Consider the following 19,116-nt stretch of genomic DNA (forward strand, 5'->3'; position numbering starts at 1 on the left):
TCTATCCTGACGTAAATGGCCTATATATAGGAAGTGCGGCATGACCCAAGGAATCCTGGGAAAGTGACATTTTGATTTTACGACCTATGGTTCAAGAGTTGTAAGGCGAAATGTAAAGTGGGCTGTTATAGCGCCACCATGAGGCCAACTGATGTAATTATGTATTACATTAATTTTAATAATTATTATGAACCTCCCATCCAAGTGTTGTAACTGTAGCTCCGACGGTTTCTGAGAGAAAAAGACTTTATGTTCTTTCCATAACAAATGGACCGTAGTCTATCCACAGTGTAGTAAATGTCCTATGTTATTGACAAGTGGGAATTATTATTGACAAGTGGGAATTTCTTCATTCTCATTCCCTGTCAAATATCTTTTACGGTGAACAAATGAAGAACGCATACTGCAATTGCAAAAACATGCCGGCATTACACACGCATGCACGTACAGTCGTGCACACTACACAGAAACAAACGTTTCGCCATATACATTTTCAGACCCGCAGCCAAACGGAAACAGGAAGTTCTATTATGGCTATGCTTGTGTGTCCATTCCAACTGTCCATATATACCAAGTCGTCTCTGCTTTGTTTTCACTATTCAATGAGGTAAAATGGGTTGGATTGTGCTTAAGCTGCTGATTGCTGAGGCTCGCTGTCATGGCCAGTCTCACATCGATTCACAATCAGAGAGGCCATCTAGAATAAAGAGTATTGAGCCTGTAGAGAGAGGGACATGCTCTCTGACTCATTCCTTCTATCTCTCAATATCTCTCTCTGTCTGTGTGCGCACACACACACACACACACACACACACACACACACACACACACACACACACACACACACACACACACACACACACACTCATACACACACACACACACACACACACACACACACACACACACACACTATGGTTGACTTTTCTCACTGGCTCTGTTCCAGTGTTCATATAGCCTAGTTTCCACTTCAGGGCCAAATGCGGCCTTACTCCATTATTACAGATTTTGAAAGCAAGATGTCTGTCTCTTTGTTGTTGTACATAGTGAACAATGGAGATGATATGACAGTTGGGGGGGGGGGGGGGGGGGGGGGGATTCTTGTTAACCCCACGTATTCCTTCTGCAGGAATGTTCCTGTTGTTTAGACAGTTCAGTAGGAAGGAGCACCTGTCGATGTCACTTCCTTCCCTGGCGTGCTGCTCAGCCATTCGTCCAAGACTCACAGATATGAAGGCAGCGCAGATATGCAGATATCCTGAGCTTTGCACTTAGAATGACTGGCTGGAGATGTATGCCTCGGGGGCGAATTCCTGTTGGAGAACCGAGAGATGACTGTAAGTTAATCGTTCTCTGTCTTTAAGGGAGTTGGGAGAGACCAGAGGGAGGGCGAGTGAGAGGGAAATAGGTTTATGGAGGTCAGAGACTCCAGTGTGTGTGTGTGTGTGTGTTTGTGTGTGTGTGTGTGTGTGTGTGTGTGAGAGCGAGCGTGGGCTTTTTTCCCTCTGGTCTTTTTGCTAGAGGCTTTCCTGTGATTGTGGAAACGCCTACCTTCGAGGGATCCTGCTGCTGGCATAAACATGCTAGCCCACCGTGCTGGAACTGTGGTTGTGGGCTACTAGTGCTGCAGCTTGTTTAGGATGAGTGCCTGTGTGGTGGTGAGTAGTACTCTATCGATTCTCCCATGCTCTCTCACAAGCTGCGTTCAGACATGGATACCGTTAACCTTTTGCGACGCTAAAACTAACATATAAAGCTGCCGGCATAGGCAGTAGGAGAGGCGTTTCACATTCCCCATTTTCCAGTACAGTTTGCGGTACCATTCTCATTCTTGGCGTAACTCTTTCCCACTACCCATTAAGGACGGGAACCCCCTTTTAGATGTTTACCTTTCAAGATTTTTGGGTTGCTATTTCCAGTATATAGTATTTTTTTTGTCATTTTATAATACCAGAACGGTGTCAATAATTGGGCACTGGAACGATGCAAGTTGGAAATGCATGCCCCACCCAGTTATTATGTCTGAGTCCCTTTTATGCCCATATATGGAGTTCTTTGTCAGGCATGCCCAAAGATAGTCTATGCAGGTACTAAAGCCTGTACCCTGTTGAGTTTGAAGTTGGTGGGGTGAACGGTTCCCGAGTTGCGTGGATTTAAGACGTACACATGTACGTACATACAGAGACTTGGTGCATATATGTAAAGTTTTTCAGAAAACTTGGGTCAGGATTTAGAAGCCGTGTTTAGAATCGGCCTCAGGTCTAAATGAGTTAAAGCATGCTTGCTGTACACAACAGACAAAGAGAGGGAGTCTGGCCATCCATGGTCGAGATAGGGACCTTCACAGACAGTGAGTTGGATTAGTTGTAACCTCACGTGAATTAACTTATCATGCCGGCATGGTGTTCACACTTGCTTTCCGCAAAGTCTTTGCCTGCAATGTTTTCCCAAGCTGGCATGATTGCCGAAACAAGATTGCATGTCGCACATGAAACCAAAATCAAATGATATGCCAACAAGTTGCCTGCAAATCATGCCGAAACAAGATTGCACGTTCACAGTTCACAGAACTTGTCACTAAAATCAAATATGCTAAAAGTTGCCTGCAAATCTTGTATATCTGAACAGGGCTTTTCAAACTTACTGTGTCTTTTACTGTTGCCACGGTCAGGCTTTGCCCAGATGCCCAAACAAGGTCGGACTTTCCAGCAGCGGGGTCTGCTGCTAATGTGAGAATTTGGCTCTGCAGTTCCTGCTTATTAGAGTCCTGTCTTTGCGCTGCCGCTCTTTAGTGCATTGACCCACCATCTGTGTAAGACATCCATAATGGCTTGTTATTATAGACCCAATTTCTGCATATTAATGGTGTTTTTATTCTCTCTGCACTTTCCTGCTCCTTTTGGGTTGTTGAACAGCAGTTTTCATGTTGGTTCAGAATCAACACTACACTCTTCCTCTCCAATATTCATCATCTTCTAGTTATAAATTATTACAGCCCGTTGTACCCTTGTCAGAGTACCCGTTCCACCCATCTGTCTGTGTCTTATGCCCATATATGGAGATTTCTTTATCTGTCCCTCTGTGTCCCTTTATTCCTATATATGGAGTTCTGTGTCAGGCATGCCCAAATATGGATGTGTTGTGATGTCAGAACAGGCCACCTCCATATAGGGAGCATGGGCAGGGGCCCTCTCTCCAGAGCCCAGGCAGAGGCCTTTTGTGGCGGTTCTGGACAACAGTGGTTCCGACCGACTCGACACCGGGCACTGCTTTGGAACGCGTGTGTCGAATTTGAATTCAGTGGGGCTAACGGTTCTCGAGTTATGTGCATTTCAGCCGTACACACATACGTACAGACAGACAGACAGACAGACAGACAGACAGACAGACAGACAGACAGACAGACACAGACATGGTGCATTTATAGATAGATGTTCACAAGATTTGTCCTACACAAACATTACATTCCCATTGACAATGAATGGACAATTTTATGTCATAGTGGTTATTTTACGTTATGATGATCTATGAGGATAAGAGCGCCCGGCACACTTCACACGGGTGCGATTTTCCTTTTTAAATCCGTTCCATCAGAAGTCTAATTGTAGAAGTAGAAAGCTGCAGGAATGGCACTCTGCCAGTCGGTGTGCCTGCAGTCCTGTTGATTCAGCGATCATGAAGTGTGCAATTACTATTACTTCTAATTCTAAATTGATCCTCAGAATACGTGTTGAGCACTATTTCGCTAAAATGTGGCCATGAGATAAGAGAGCCTTGGTAAATGTTACTCTTTATCAGCAGAGAGAGAGAGAGAGAGCAACGAGAAAGGAGCCTTGTTTTTGACTCACATCCTTGTTTTCCATCTCCAGCTCCTTTAGCTGGAAAGGGGGGGTCAGAAGGAGGGGAGGGGAGGAGAGGCTGTCAGTGAAGCAGAAACGTCAGACTGTCTGGGGAACCTCCACAGGGAAAGTATCGAACACGACTGAGAACGATAGTATGTTCCAGATTAAAGTAAAGCAGGAAGTGAGAAAGTCACTTGGTGTGTGTGTGTGTGTGTGTGTGTGGGTGTGTTATACTGCCCTGCCTTGGAGGGTTGGCCACTTTACAGTTTTATGACTCTGGCCTCGTCTGGCCTTGGCCTGGTTGAGGAGGAACAGGGTGGATCCAATAGAGTCAACAACAGCTGAGGAATTGTTCAAGCTGTGTAACATAGTAGTTTTCTACTGGCTGGAGTGATTGTTTGGGTGTCCAGACTCTGGAGGACCAACCGAACACTGAACTTTAGCAAGCAGTTAAATTAGACATGTTTATTTGGCCTATTGTAAATATCCTCGTGTCCACCATTAGATATGGATAAATTCCCAGAACATTGTACAACCCATCTCCTCTTCCACCAGGCTCACAATAACATTGCATTACACAATACATAGCGTGTGGACAAATAAGCACCATCAGTATAATAACGACATAATCAGGATGATCATTTTAGCCATTATCAGCCATAATGAGTTCAATTATAAAATCAATGGAGTGGATAGAAAAATGAATGATGATGAGAAGAGATTGCATGTGTATCAAACTACGGTAGAAAGGGGCTGCAATGATTTGTCGGCAGTGCATTATCCCACGTTGTCTTATATTAATCTTGCAGGCTGATCGCCAATGTATTTGTTTAGCCAGGGTCTAAGAGCTTTGTTGCTCAGTTGCATTGGGATTTGTAACTTCACCAGACTGTATATGACTGATGGGTTACCTCATCATAATAACGTGGTGTTTAAGGGCCCCAGGCAGGTTCTTCAGTGCTGTTGTATTATTCCAGACAGGGAGCAAGCATCAATGAATATGAGGTCAGGTCTTCTATGAAGAATGTCCCATTGATCAGCCTGCTCTCCCGGTTTGCTTCCTACCTCTAATCCCAGAAGAAGGGGTTGTGATGCCTCTCGTCTCATCTCATTTCATCTTCCCTGAGCACTGCCTAAAGTATAGACACATCTTCAGTGGTCCCCCTGCATGGCTATTTTTAGTTATGTTTGTAGAACTCCATCAGTGGTTCTATCCAGGAGGTTCCCAGAGCAAACTGTAATGTTTTATGGCCTCCCCAGGGTCCTGCAGGCCTTTTGCTCTTATGTGACACCTGGAGGAGGGGAAACCCTTGGGATTTATGGGGTTGGTTTGTGTTTAGTATCTTTGAGTAAAAAAATAAATAAAACTATAAGAAAAACTCAATGTGCTAAATGTTGATTCCAGAATCCAGAGGCACCATAGACCAATTTTCGATTACATTAGTGCATTTTAGGTGCAAAGTTCAGTAGTATACAGTTCAAGTTCAACAGTATACAATTTTGTTAAAATTGAGGCTCCATTGTTTTTGGAGAGTACATTTTCACCTCAGAAATATACTCTTCGATGTTGCTGTGCTCACTTTCAGTTTCACCTTAGACAGCTTTAGAAATACTTGAATTCTTGAGTGCACCATTTCCTTCATTCATTATTGAAACTTTTCTCACATTTGGGTCTCTGTTAATAACAGACCTGTATCAATGGCACACACAGGCATTACACATTTAGCAAGAGATTGTGTATGTCATAGGCAGGTTCCCTAAGGTGTGTAATCTTGACCGCGGTCGAAAAATGATGATAATGTGTAAATTACTAACCAATCCCCTGCTCTGTATGCTATTAAGGAATGAAGGCAAGACCCCCTCAATTCAGGTTCAGTGCCACTGTTCTCCAGGGACAGGTTCAGTGCCACTGTTCTCCAGGGACAGGTTCAGTGCCACTGTTCTCCAGGGACAGGTTCAGTGCCACTGTTCTCCAGGGACAGGTTCAGTGCCACTGTTCTCCAGGGACAGGTTCAGTGCCACTGTTCTCCAGGGACAGGTTCAGTGCCACTGTTCTCCAGGGACAGGTTCAGTGCCACTGTTCTCCAGGGACAGGTTCAGTGCCACTGCTCTCCAGGGACAGGTTCAGAGCCACTGTTCTCCAGGGACAGGTTCAGTGCCACTGTTCTCCAGGGACAGGTTCAGTGCCACTGTTCTCCAGGGACAGGTTCAGTGCCACTGTTCTCCAGGGACAGGTTCAGTGCCACTGTTCTCCAGGGACAGGTTCAGTGCCACTGTTCTCCAGGAACAGGTTCAGTGCCACTGTTCTCCAGGGACAGGTTCAGTGCCACTGTTCTCCAGGGACAGGGACAGGTTCAGTGCCACTGTTCTCCAGGGACAGATTCAGTGCCACTGTTCTCCAGGGACAGGTTCAGTGCCACTGTTCTCCAGGGACAGGTTCAGTGCCACTGTTCTCCAGGGACAGGTTCAGTGCCACTGTTCTCCAGGGACAGGTTCAGTGCCACTGTTCTCCAGGGACACTATGTGTTTATAGCGGATGTGTGTTTATTCTCCCTTCTCTCAGATTTGTTTTTAACACAAATTGCCTCGCGTCTAGCCTCTGATAGAAAACTCCTGAGCAGATCATTTCTACAAGTCCTGTAGCCACTTTATGTGAGCGTGTTCTCAGACCGTGAAAATGGTGCCGGTGTGGCCGGGGCTGTTTTTGTGTGTTCTCAACTCTCCTTAGTCATGAGGCTGTGCCCCCTTAGAGAATAGTGCTATAATTAACTGTGCCTGGGCATGCCTATTCTACACCACAGAGCATGGCAAAATGGGCCTCTCAGGCATGGCGTACCATGCGGTTTCAAACGTCATCAAGTCCTAGAAAACACTACAGTGGAAATTTCCCACTTTTTCAGAGTCCATTACACAAGAAGAACCCTTGTGCCTCTTGCTTTTTTTCTTCTGATCAACTGAAGTACTCCCTCTGTGACCCTGCATTTGTCTGGATCAACTCTCACACACACACGCTCACACACATACACAGTACGCGCAAACCCATTTTAAGATTCTGTTACGAGCCCATGGTTCATTGGGTTGACCTTGCTTTGAGTACTACAACTTCAGCACCCTCTTCAAGCACTGATGAGCTGAAATATTACCCACTCTAGACTCCGCTGTGCAGTCCTTTCCCCTGTCTGCTTTTTAATGAGGCCAAAGTGATATTTTTTGTTTAAGTGACCCAGCTCGAGGTGATGATAGCAACAGACATGGTTACGTTTTTAGGCAGTGGTAGTTTAGCTGTTCTGCATTTTTTTTCACGCTGTAAGTGCAGGAGAAAGGTTGAGTTTGCTCCTCCTGGCAATAATGTCTGTTCTGTCTTCATAGGCAAAATTAGGCTTCTAATTACAATCGAATGGTGAATTTCTCAACTCCTAGAGGTCTTATCTACTTTCCTCTACCACCACTGCCACGGCTGTGACACCGACAAGGAGAAATCTGGAGGCATAAGCATTCTGGCCTCGATAATAGTAATAAAATGGCTCTGAGCAGTCACCCCATGGGGGAGGGGGATATGGAAGGAGGAGAGCGATACAGGTGAAGGAGGGATGGAGCATTTTAAAGAAGCACTAGAAAGAGAGAGAGATATGCGGGGAGGGATAAAAGGACAAAATTGAAAGGTTGATGGAATGAGAGGCACAGCCTGAGATGTTGTCAACTGTGAGATCGTTCTGTATCACTGTGTGTGTGTGTGCGTGTGCGTGTGCGTGCGTGTGCGTGCGTGCGCGCGGGGGATAATCTTCTCCCAATGAGACGTGAAGTCAAAGGACCAGTGCATTGGAGCCCCTGCGCAGTGCGGTCGGTTTGAACCTAGCCCTGGGACGCCTCGCTCCACCTGTCCCGTTAATCCTCATCACCATCAATGTCATTAATGTTATCATCATCCTCATCAGCGTAGTTGTCATCAGGCCACACAGCAGCCTCACTCATCTAGGGAGTAGCGTGCCCAGGACGGTGGAGGCATGGTGAGACGCTTTTGGGCCGTCCTTGGAACCACACATCCAAGGAGGAAGTTGGGGGGTGCACTCGGCTTGCCTGGAGGGTTTGAAAATGAGGTTTTGAGACTCTTTAGGAATACCTCCCCCCTTCCCTCCCGGTTCTCTCTCTCTCTCTCTCAGATCAAGGGCACTGGCTCCCCGTGGGGGCCAGGCCATTACAGCATCATTGCCCGTAGATCGTTGTTCACTACAAAAACTCCCAGATTGACAGTCGCTAGATTGCTGCTTCTCGTCTTCGAGACCCTGGAGCGGACTTTCTTTTTGTGTTGACACAAAGCTATTGGTCTCCCAGTGGAAGTGTCCCTTCACAGGGCTATGAATTGTACTAGGTGTCAGTGTGATTGCACCAATGCGGCTCTTTGGCTTTTTTTGTTCCAATCCAGGAGACACAGATTGCCTTTGTGTTACTTTAATTTCGGGCTCTAGACCGGATCAGAACACTTAGCAGTATGGTGGAAAGCCTGGTGACACGAGTTTAGAGCTATCGTCCTGAGAGAGACCAACCAAACTCTTCACAATGACACACAACATGCATTTGAAGCAAAGTTGAAATGATACATCTTCTTATGTGTCTTACTCTTAACTAAGATTTCATTGCAATGCCATTTAATTCTACATGGTAACAGTTGTCACAATTTACAATTTAGGCATTTAGCAGACACTCTTAATCCAGAGTGATTTACAGTAAGCAAGAACAACACAATCAGTCACAGTCAGCTGTTTGCAGATGTAAAACAGGAAACCATGTTGGTAAATTCACACAGTGTAAAATCTGATGCAAAACTGTGCCAGGGTAGCTATCTAGCATAATGTAAACAAACACTCAAGGAAGGCAAGGCAACACCACTTTGGTTGCAGCATTAACATGGACTACTAGGTTAACCCAGTTCTGTTGCTCTGTCTCCCTCCATTATGTGCTACCATTATGTGATTGAAATCCCTCTGCACACCTCTGTGACTGAAATTCCAAAGCAGGATCAATTGAGGTATCAATCCATCTATCATACATACTGTAGCAAATAACAGTAAGTCTGTCTTTTTTTTTTTTCAATTTACGTTTTATTGAATTTTAATCAAACATACATGACAACGAAACGACTGACAATTGACAATACATACAACCGAAAACAAAACAAGACAATATACGAACAATACACACAAGGGGAGATGTCTGCCTCTCTTCTCGATCGATGATCATTCATAATACATAAGTACCTCAAACAGGTGCATATACAGGTTAAACAGGTCTAACTGAAACTATACAAAATCAGGTCTTATGGTAGAAACATGAGCAATCCATCTAAACCAGTTATCCGTGAAGACTTCAACTTGACCTCTGAAGCTGAATGTAATTCTCTCCATAATAAATATACTATAGATTAAATCAATCCATTCATTTATAGTTGGTATTACATTTGTAAGCCACTTTTTTGTTAAGGCTTTTTTGGATGCCACCAGCAATACCCTCAATAGATACTGATCCTGCTTTACAAATTGAAGTCCCTCCAGATCTGCAAGATACATGGTTTTAAAATCAAAAGGAATGTCAACCCCAAAAACTGCTTCCAGGACACTGTGGACACTTCTCCAAAATGGAACCACAGAAGGGCAACTCCAGAACACATGAAAATGATTTGCCAATGTCTCCCCACAGAGTCTCCAACAGTCCGACTGATACGTGTAATGTCTTTTCTGGGCTGGAGTGCAAAAGAAACGACTCACATTTTTCCAGCTGAATTCTCTCCATGTGGGGGAACTACTCATTTTCCACTGATGTTTACATATTCTTTCCCATTCTTCTGCTGATATAGTAAGGTTGCCCTCTGCTTCCCATCTTGCTTTAATATTCAGAGTATTATCTCCTTTCATGTTTTGAAGCACTACATATACATTTGAAACTATCTTTTGATAAGTAGAGCCTGCATACGCATTTTGGAAAATCTTAATGATCTCTACTCCTGTTGCATCTTCTCTTCTTAATAGCCTTCTATTTATAAAGTCTCTGATTTGTAGGTACCTAAAAAGGTCCTGATTCTGTAAATTAAATTTGTCTTTCAGGTCCTGGAAGCTCATCACACTACCCTGTTTTAAAAGAGTACAATATGCAGAGAGGCCATTCCCAATCCAACCTCTAAACCTCATGTCATGTGTACTAGGTCTGAAGTCTGAATCATATGCAAACCATTTGAGAATTCCAATCTTGTCCTTCAGTTTATATCTCCTAATTATTTCACACCACACCTTCAATGAACCTGTTATCATCACATTCTGAGGATCCGACAAGTGTTTGACCAAGGATGGGTCTCCCACCAACATGTTAATAGGTAGACCCCTTCCCATTGAACCCTCTATATCTTTCCATCTTGATTTGTAACTTGGCTTACACCATCCAATCAATGGTCGGATTTGAGCTGCTCTATAATAATCTCTCAAACATGGAAGGGCCAATCCCCCTCTTTCCTTTGGTAGTTGTAATGTCTTGAGCCTCACTCTAGGTTTTTTCCCTCCCCAAATAAATCTGGATATAACTTTATCCCAGTCAGAGAAGAACTGTTCTGGTTTTGAGATAGGGACTGACAAAAACAAATATAAAAGCCTTGGTAATACATTCATCTTTACAGATTCTATGCGTGAACTCAGATTTAAATATGGAATTAAATTCCATCTATCAATATCAGCCATTATACCCCTCCTAAGAGGGTCATAATTTAACTCTTCTAATTTGGATAAATCTGTCGGTAATAGAATACCTAGATATTTCACAGATTGTTTGTCCCACCGAATTTTGTACCTAGAGCGAAGACAGTGAGGGGGATTGTAATACATGTTGAGAGCTTGTGTTTTTTGTTCATTTATTTTATAGCCTGAGTATGATCCATATTCTTCCAACACAGACATCAGCGCAGGCAATGACTCCGTTGGGCTCGAAAGATACACAAGAATATCATCCGCGAAAAGGGCCAATTTTTGTTCACCTGCTGGCATTAGTATACCTTTAATTGAATTATTCTGTCTGATCCATTGCGCCAAAGGTTCAATAAAAATTGCGAACAAGTAAGTCTGTCTTTGATCAGAATACACGGTTCTTGTTTTTCCAGTCCCCAATACTCTGTCCCCTCACACTCCCCTGCGCCTCCACAAGCTGACTGTCCTCCTCCATGCGTTGTTTACATTCTTGTAGAGGGACTCGTGTCGGTTAGTCAGAGGCATCAGCTAAAATGAGAATCCAGGGAACTGTGGTGACCTCTGATTCTCTAGCTGTGGTTTTTCATATATTTATTTTTCACATGGAACATGACAACACGTTTAAGTCACCCAGAACAGAAGGGAAAATCATCCCTGAATTTTCAAGAAAACACATCTAGAAAATGAGAATCATTGGGCACTCCATATACAGTATTTTCCTTCACACATTTCTTGTTGCCTATCTTTTTTTGTCATCAATCTGTGGCTCATAGCCTCCAACACAGTTCACAGCTCCGTTAATTACATATTCATGATGGGTGGGGATTAGGGGTGGCAAAGGCTCATGGGCTTCATATGTGCCAAAGGCATGTTTATCTGTAATGTAGCATCTCAGATTTGTCAGAGCGTGTGAGACTATCTTACAAGGAAAAGCCTAAACGTGTGTAATCACAAATCTTTATTCTATATCTTATCTTATATTACAATTAGAAAAAAGTGAATTGTTTGTGTTTGTCTGTGCCACTTCTCTCACCAGACCAGTTGTCCAATTGCCTCTAAACTTGGCACAAATATTGGTCTACTTTTTAAATTTCAGTTTTCTCAGAAAGTGTACCTAATATTTGATTTGTGTCAATCTCTGATGTGCTTTCACTGTTGTTCTCAGACAGTGAGTGAACACAGTGTGTGATATTTGTCTCCATTAATTCATTGCCATTGGTTGTGTTTGTTGTAGCCTAATTGACTAGTAATTATGATGACTAGAAATCACAATTCGGCCTCTCTATAATACATAATGCATTCAAATGGCCCACCAGGATCCTAGGCTGTAACTAACTGACAGTAGCACTACAGTGCTGCAGCACCTTTTAAGGTAGAAAACAAATTGATAGAATAAAGTAAACACAACCTAACAATACACTGTTGTGTTGTGATGATGGGACATTGATGCCATACATCACAGATGTTTCTAAACAGTCAATGCAATATTTTAGGCTTCCTATCTCTCCTGGAGGATTACCTGGCTTTGACCTTCTTTTCCATTAGTGTCTTCGACTACAGTATGTTACTTTGCCTTTAATCCCTTTTTACTGACAGAAGGGAAGAATTTAGTAATTTTCATAAGTCTGTAAGCTTCCTCCTGTAAATGCTTGTAAATCCACATTAGAAATCTGCAGACGCCCAGGCAGAAATGATGCTGCATTGTAAACTTGCTATTCCATTATCTGTGTGTGAATGATTTTTCATATTTCTGTTTATGGCTGGTTGTCACTTATCAGCTTGAATAAAGCTGTATTGCAGGCAGCTCTGGGTGCCTAAGCAATTCTTTTCTCTCCCATACTCTAACCCATTCTTGGCGGGAACCCCTTTTGGTGTTAGCATTATGTTATGCTTTAGCTATTGAAAAATAGCAGATCTACAAGCTCATAGCGCGCCACCGAGTGGCGCGCTATGAACTTGTAGGTCTGCTATTTTTGAAAAATCGAAGAACGACTGACATAAAAACATAGCTTTTCCAGAAAACTGTCAGGTTGTAGAAGACATTTTTAGAATCTGATCTCAGGTCAAAATGGGCTAATAGCCCTGACTGCTGCAGAATGTGCTCTATCACTTTATTTCACCCAACAATTTGAAGCGGCCTTCTCTCCATCATCTTTATTAGCATTATGTTGCACTGCCATGACGTTGCAGTCAGTTTCCTAAAACCTGGGTATTTTAGCAAGGTGACATTGTTGCTGTTCCAGTGAGTAATTGCGCCGTGTGGTTCCTCCAGGTCTGGTCACGCAGCTCGTCCACGAGGCCCCGTCCCTCAGCCTATGTCACAGCATGCAGTTTGTTGCTTTGGACCCTGTTCCTCTTCACCTGTCCCACTCCCTACGGCTGTAGTCACTCACCTCCTCTTAACCTCTGCTGTCACTCTCGCACAGTGTGCCAGGGCTCAAACTGCACACCAGAATACGTCTGCCAAACGCTGCAGCAAGAGTGCGGAACGGTCAAGCATCATTGCCACTTAACCCATTTTTGGCGGGAACCCCTTTTGGTGTTAGCATTATGTTATACTTCAGCTATTGAAAAATAGCAGATCTACAAGCTCATAGCGCGCCACCGAGTGGCGCGCTACGAGCTTGTAGGTCTGCTATTTTTGAAAAATCGAAGAACCACTGACATAGAAACATAGCTTTTTCAGAAAACTCATTTTCAAACAGACATTTTTAGAATCTGATCTCAGGACAAAATGGGTTAATGAACAAACATATTTCCAGTAGATTTCTGTCCCCGGTAAAGGGGAGAATCCATCTGCCCCAGTTACGCAAAATATTGCTAGCGCTTTGCTTCCAAGCCAGGAGCCAAACCAGACTGCTACAAAAAAAAGGGCTTCTTGCCGTGTGCACTACACACAGCAGACTCACATGGGCAGCACCGGAGGTAATGAGAAATGATGTAACTAATGCCAGATAAGATCTGTAGCCCTAATTAATGTTGGGATTTGGACGTGGACTGGCTAGGATGAGCCAGAGATTACGGTGGGTGATGTATACCTCTGTTACTGTCTGCTCATGTGGAAGAGGAGAGGTGCTGAGTTGACAAGACAAAATTGAGGATTACGGTGTCCACCAGCACTACATCATGCCTACATCAAGCCATTGTATTGGCTGACGCTGTGACGTTCATGTTCAAGTTCCATGTTGTTTCAGTCCTCCTCAAGTTAGGTAGAAGATTTTACTATTAGGTTCAAATAGAATATTTTTAGCAGTGTAAACTGATTCTCAGTAACCTTTCCTTATTGATTTCCTAGTTTTGTAAAGTTGGAATGTTTGAGCTAAGCTTATGCACAAGATTCGCGTTTTCATTTGAGCATCAATTATGTGGAGTCCAATGCATCCAATGTAATTTTATTATAGCTGTGCCGTTACATCATCACCCATATTATCCATACAGTATGTCTTCTAAGACCCCATTAGATGGCATAGATTAGCCGGCAATGCCCGGCATCATACGACCAATCTCTGTGTTTGTGTCAGATTGTCGGGTTAGGTATGACATTACATGCTACCTGTACTGGATTGAATTGAGGAGTAAGTCTATTCTGTTGACAGTTTAATGTTTTGTGTTGGCTACAACACCCATTTTAATTTCTTTAGAAAGATAAAAACAGATTTGGCAGTTTTAGTTTACTGCTGCCAACAGGATGATGAATGCACATGGGTGTTTGCTTAACAATCTGTTTGTCTGCTTCTCCCAAACCACTCTTCCATGAAGATAACCAGCCAAATTACATGGTCTAACATCGTAGGTTTTTCTTTACCGTCATCCTCTTAATTGTGCAGTAGCGTTACATCTTGAATTGGACAGGAAAGAGAGTACATTCACCTTCACAAGATTCCCATTTTGCCGATTTCCCATTTTCCTTTCTCAATCTTCAATATCAAGGTACATATTTAGTATAGACTATAGAGCAATGTTTTAAGCGCCTTCCTAAAATTAGAGTGGACCCATATGCCAGGCCAAGGTGCCGAGACGTGGCATCACTACCTCTGGTTGTCTGTGAAGGGTGTGTCATGGCTTTGTCTATTTATATATTTTTAAACCCTGAGTCATGAATAGCAAAATGAAAGTCTCAGTCACTTTCATTTTGAGGGTTGGCTGCCTTTGGTCTAACATGACTTTCACTTTATTCTTTACATATTATGGAACAAATCTAATCTACGTGGCATGTGATGGTTTCTTTTAGTCTCTTTGCACTCCTTGTTTTCAATGTGTTGGTCATGAAATCACATGTCTGCCTCTGGCTCAGGTGTGTCGCTTTTGAGAAAGATGCCTGTGTGACAGTCTGAAGATGCGCTTTATTTGACGGATGCTTGTTGCTTTTTGAAGAGCCAGCATCCTCTAAATTTTTGATCATATCTAATAATTTAGTTCCTGCTCTAAAGATTAGGGAATGAGAGCAGAACATTAAGTTCTTTTTAAAAGGGTGATACATACACATTTCCTGGTTAATGGATCCTGTTTTTATAGATATTGAATGATGAAATGCAGACAATTGTTCTCTAAATTGAATATATGACATCCGAAATACCTGTAATATTTGTAACACCTCTTGTCTAGACTGTGCTCAAAGAAGCACATTTTTTCCAGTTTAATGTGTCACTTGCTTACAAATCATCTAGCAGTCTTTACTCAATAGGCCCTGTGGATCACTGTAGTCCCAGGTTTCCAGAAAGTACCTGTTCAGTTTACTTTAGCTTCATTTGACTGGTTCAGCAGCAGATTTGAAGTGGAAACGCATGTGAAGGCCTCATATGTGTTTCCGGGTCAAACCTGATGCTGAGCAAATCAAAGGAAGAACAGGAATAGGAAGGGTATGCCACCTTCCGGAAACCCTGGACTACAGCTGTGCACAGAGTCTATTGTGATCTCTGTTCCCAGTGGCAGCCAGACTCAGTACACCATGGATGTGATGAATGGCTGCTACATCATACCAATGAACTCTGCTTAGCAGGCATCCATTATTGATGTACAGTACACTGTGTACACTACCCTGGGGGAAAACACTTGTGTCACTGACATAATTGTATAATAAATGTATTATTCATGGTTTTGTGTCATAGGGGTTGTGATATTTACTGTGTAAATGCAATATGTTAAAATACACACTTGTTATCTTTTTCCCTCTGGTCTCATTTCCTGACATAGTGGACATGGTTGAGTGACACAGATATCTGTTTCCCGAGCGTTGTAACTATATACATATACATTTCGGCCACTTGAAAATAGCCGATCTACAAGCTCACAATGCGATGTGTAGATCAGCTATTTTCTAAAGATATGTATCCATTTGAAAACTTTAAATGAGACATTCTGCATAAATAGTACTTTATACTTTTGTTACTTTTACATACATTTTGATATGAATACTTTTGTACTTTTACTCAAGTAAATTTTGAATTCTGGACTTTTACTTGTAACAAAGTAGTTCTATATTGCAGTATTGATACTTTTTCTTGAAGATTATTTTTTTCCCACCACTGCTGCTGAAGCAGCACAGCCGGCGACAGTGAGGCCAAGTGGACATTCAGGCGAGTCTTGTATTGTCAGCATCCATTAGGATGACACGGGGCCAGGGGGAGGGGGTAGGCGGTATGGGTGGGTGGTGTGTGACACGGGGCCAGGGGGTAGGTGGTTAGGATGACACGGGGCCAGGGGGTAGGCGGTATGGGTGGGTGGGGTGTGGCCAGGGGGTAGGCGGTATGGGTGGGTGGGGTGTGGCCAGGGGGTAGGCGGTATGGGTGGGTGGGGTGTGGGCATCCATTAGGATGACACGGGGCCAGGGGGTAGGTGGAACGGGTGGGTGGGGTGTGGGTTGTCAGTGCCGCGTGTCATCTGTTTGTTCTGGACCCGGTCAGAGAAACGAGGCGACAGGATGTGATTCAGCTCTCTGCGACTCTGGGCTTGTTGGTTCTGACAGGCGCGCACAGACTGATGCTCATTGTGGCCGGTGAACAATGACGCCAGTGGCCTTGTTGCTATAGGACAGTCGGCCACTCATTGTCCCCCTGCCTCCTTCCACACTAAGCCTGGCACTGACCAAGGCTGGACCCGCATGGGCTAAATAAGCATAGGCCTTGTTTAATGGTCATTACTGCTGCGCTCGGCCTGACGCAACGGATCATTAAGCTGAATAGATGTGTCCTATTCTTTGTCAGGGCCGAGGGCTGAGAACACAATGAATTGTGCCGAGCAGTGGGTACACAACAAATCTCTCTCTGGGGCGATATATAAATCCCACTTATAACTACTTAAGTTATATACTTTGTTGTATAACACTTGGAGAAGAAAGTAGCCAATCTCATATATCTTCTAGTTTCACTCTTTATTTTTTGGACTACTATTTGAAATGTATTCGCCTATAATGAAATGCACAAAATCAGGACACCAGGCTGAAAATGGTTAAGGCAGGGCTGCAGACTAACTTGTGCACTGATGCCACCAACCTTTTTAGTTGGTAGCGCCACCACAAATTAGGTAGCACCATCTTTTTCTTTGTATAGCGTGGTATTATTAATACATGTCCTTATCATGCTGATGATATGGGCATGATGGCAATAAATATACATTACATTCTATAGGAAATTATAATTAACCCATTCGGGACGGGAACCCGTTTTGGTGTTTTAACTAAGGATTATGTTATACTTTAGCTATTTAAAAATAGCAGATCTACAAGCTCATAGCGCGCCACCGAGTGGCGCGCTACGAGCTTGTAGGTCTGCTATTTTTGAAAAATCTTAAAAATGCGGCACAGATCTTTGAATATATATTCTTTCACGTCAGGCCTAAATGGGTTAACCTATAGTGCATTTTTCCATATCATTATTATTATCGTTTGGCTATATGAAACAGAAATGAGACACACCCCTGGGAGACACACATGGCCAATAAGGATATTGCATGCTTTTCCATCATCAATGATACAGGCATACAGTAGATGATCTCACACTATTTGGTGGATTTATCGGTTTAAGTGTCTAGCACAGTGGTTCTCAACCTTTTCTCACCAAGTACCACCTCAGAAAATATTTGGCTCTCGGGTACCACCATTATGACTTAGGTTAAAATAAAGTAGCCCTAACCTATCCCATCCTATTCACACAGGAGGTGTAATATATACAAATCTAAGAATAATATATTTTCCACAGTCGTCAGCCAACAAACAAAATTGTAACAATAAAACTGGGAGTCTTACAGTTCTCACACGACAGACAGACAGACAGACAGACAGACAGACAGACAGACAGACACAAAAAACACACACACACGCACACACACACACACACACACACACACAGCCTGACGCAGAGACCTCCATATGGAAAACGCTTTTGATTTTGCAACCCATTTTTTCACCCCAGTGTCAATTATCTAATGTAATCCTGGGCTCTACACATCCTCTGCCAACCTGGAGGGGGCAGCGGACTGACCTCATGCTTCCTTCTATGCATGAGGAGTCCAAGCATGAGGAGTCCAAGCTGCTTCTTTTCACCTGACGGGGGAGTTTCCCCAGCCGGACGTAGCGCGTGGAAGGAACACGTTATTCCGACCCAGTTCCTTTCCCCTCCATCAGGCGCCCCGGCTGGCCAGGGGGAGGTCGTTGTTTTTTTGTGAGGGTACCTACCCTAGGAGACACAGGGAGAACATGCAAACTCCACACAGAAAGGCCCTTTCGCCAACCCCGCCTCGGGTATGGGCACTGATGACGCGGAGGAGAGAACACTGTGCCACAGTGCCCCCTATGGATAACTATTTTGTATCCTCCTCCATACTGCCCCATGGCAAACATGAGGTTCCGTCATCTCAGGAAGGATGATGCTCTCTGATGCTGTGCGCACAGCCATGGTGCTTCCCTGGCATCGAATTGGAGGGGCTCCAACTGTTGGTTGTGGCGGAGAGTAGACCTCTATGCCTTATGGCTGCAGCATATGTCTCTTCCCACTCCGTTTCATCAAGGTCTTATCTCGCTGATCAGTAGGATGGAAACCGTGCGCACGTGTGTGTGTGTGTGTGTGTGGGGGGGGGGTGCTCTTTAGCAAATGCATGGCTGTTTACACAGGGCCGCAGCGCAACTTTTGCTAGCAGAGCTGTCATAGCTCAGGGTTCGGCCCCCTCAGACGTAGTCCACGCAAAGATAAACAAAGACAATTGGATTAGAAGCTTAAAAGGAAGGAAGGCAGAGAGACACAGTGGGCTGAGAATAGCGCCAGCTCCAAAAATAGGCCATCTCCGTTGTCAATGAGATGTAAAACAAAAGGGGATGTGATATAAATATCTCACCTTACGTGTTTGTGTTTCTCATGTGCATGGATTACGTGCTCTGCTGCATATTATTAATGCATGGCTTGCACAACTCAATGTCCTCTTTTGTTCCTTTAAACATGTTGTTAGTGCTGCGTGTTTGTGTGTAAGCAATAAGCATACATGCATGCATGCATGTGCGTACATGTTTGTGTTCGGGGAAACCCTTGTCGTGCTCTTGGATCGAGCTCCTCCCTCAT

General features: G+C 43.7%; 1 protein-coding gene across 3 annotated transcripts in view; it reads left to right on the top strand.

Annotated features, from left to right (window-relative positions):
- Window positions 1–19,116, top strand: part of pkp4 (plakophilin 4) — a 109,832-nt gene that overhangs the window by 24,993 nt on the left and 65,723 nt on the right. The window lies entirely within an intron of this gene.

Source organism: Electrona antarctica (assembly GCF_951216825.1).
Source record: "Electrona antarctica genome assembly, chromosome: 13".
In the NCBI taxonomy this organism is placed as follows: Eukaryota; Metazoa; Chordata; class Actinopteri; order Myctophiformes; family Myctophidae; genus Electrona; species Electrona antarctica.